General features: G+C 39.3%; 1 long non-coding RNA gene across 1 annotated transcript; it reads right to left on the reverse strand.

The window, feature by feature from the left end:
- Positions 1-424: 424 nt before the first annotated feature.
- LOC113427410 (uncharacterized) lies at positions 425-1576 on the reverse strand. Its single transcript, XR_015748740.1, has 2 exons — positions 1442-1576; positions 425-575 (listed from the first exon to the last, which is right to left on the reverse strand). It is a non-coding gene; the product is annotated as an uncharacterized LOC113427410 (long non-coding RNA).
- Between the last annotated feature and the right edge of the window lie 568 nt (positions 1577-2144).

Consider the following 2144-nt stretch of genomic DNA (forward strand, 5'->3'; position numbering starts at 1 on the left):
TAGCTGGACTTTACCTATTATAATTCTCCTAGAAGGAAAGAATACCTAGTGGTTTCAATTTCACTGAACCTGACTGCTAAGTAATTGTGAAAATTTTTAAGTCAATTTGGGTACTACATGCAGAGTATTAGCTTTTGAAGTTTGACCTGATCTGCTATATAGTTAAAAAGTTGTTTATATGCTTAAATTGGCTAAAGTATATAATACACTCTACACTCAAATGGAAAGAGAGTTTATTTAAGCTGTAACACACATGGTTTTAACACACTTAAATCAGATGAAAAATACACTGAAGTATCAGCAGTACATTTCCATTGGAAATGCGTTAAAATTCTTAAGCATTTCTTGCTACCATCTTACTGCAGTTTTCTTATGTGTTTCTAGTCTATACCCCACATCTTTTCTATAATCATGCAAAAGCAAATTAGATTTTGAATGGGAAGTCCATTTACTACGAAAAATCATATTTCACAGAGTAGCCAACTTGGTAGAACAAAACTTGTAGAGTTCTTCAGGTAAGTACACATAATTCAGAAGCCATGAACTTTCAGTTGTTCCTCCTTAACAATGCCAACCTGCAGAAAATATACAAACATCAGTAAGCCCTTGGCAGTTAGGACCAGAAATGTGAACACAAAAATAATTCCACATATTACCATATTTTTGGGACTATAAGACACACTCCCCCCCAAAAAAGGTGGGTGGAAATGTCTGTGTGTCTTATAGAGTGAACACAGGCCTGTTTTTGGCCTCCCAAACCCTCCACAGGTCCCGTTTTTGCCTTCCCTGGTGTCCAGAAGCAATCTGCAGGCCAAAAACGTGCTTGTCCAGAGTGCTTCTGGATGCTGGGGAGGACAAAAACGAGACACAGGGATGGTTTGGGAGGCCAAAAACAGGCCCAGTTTTGGTCTACAGAGTGCTTCTGGACAACGGGGAGGGCAAAAACGGGACACACAGAAGCAAAAAACTTTTTTTCTTGTTTTTCTCCTCTAAACCTAGGTGCGTCTTATAGTCCAAAAAATATGGTAATCCAAGTACAATTGCTGAGCAGGGATGTAATGCCAGCTGAGACTGGTGCAAAATTATCTATAGCAGCAGTTTTCAGTTTACAAGTCAACCTAGAAAATCCTCAAATGTTTCCTTAAAACATCCTGAAATAAAATCTTAACTGTCATGGTATAAATTGTGCTATTAAGAAAACCAAAGTGTTGGAGCCAAGTTGGTTACACTCTTCCACTCAGCCCCATAATTCAGCTCTTTATCAATTTAGAGAAAACAATAGAGCTCACAGTTGGCAGTGACTCATTAAATTCTATTTTGTTGTCATGTTCAGGCCGTAAAGTGTACTAATGATTTCCAACTATCTGTTTAACCTAAATGAGTTATGAGCATTCTAATATTTGAGTCAGCTGTCTGAATTGCTAGACTTATAGGAACTCACCTCTAAGAGAAACTGGCAAATGTTCTTCCTCTGGTCACCCTGCAACTGGATCACCTCCCCATATTCAGGATGCTCAATCACAGTACCATTACAGGCAAATTTCTGCAGAGAAACATTGCTATATTCAGTGGCAACAAACTGTTTTTCAGGTACTTGAAGCTATTCCATTACACCAGGTGTCAAGCACACAGGCCCACAACACTCCCAACTGAGGCCCAAACCAGATTAAAATGGGTCATATTTAAAGAAAGTAAAATAAAAATACAACAAAACATTACAAAATATTACATTTTAAAACTAAATAATAAATTTAGCCACCAATCACCAAAAGTGTGGGCTCATGACTTACAAGGAGTGCTGCACAAGGTCACTGCCTCAGCTTAATTGCAACAGCAAAGAATGCTTGGCATTGCTGCGGCAAGGCCTAAGCAGGAGTACCATGTGACAAAAGCTCCTTCTCAGTCTGTTCTACAGCAACCTCAAGTACCCCAGGCTACTGTAATTAAGCTGAGGTTGCAGATTTGTGCCTTATCCTCAGATGGCAGGCAGGCAGCCTTATACTGGTAGCCGACCTGCTGCAAACCTCAAAGCTTCTAGTGCATGAAGAGCACCTCTCTGCAAAACAGGTTAAATTAATTTCTCACCTCCCTTCAAAAGAGGTTGAATTAATATCTGTTGAGGTTCAGGCTGCAGAAGATCTATG

Source organism: Notechis scutatus, chromosome 3 (assembly GCF_049901735.1).
Source record: "Notechis scutatus isolate UNSWTSFEM ecotype Mainland chromosome 3, rNotScu1.2, whole genome shotgun sequence".
Lineage (NCBI taxonomy): Eukaryota > Metazoa > Chordata > Lepidosauria > Squamata > Elapidae > Notechis > Notechis scutatus.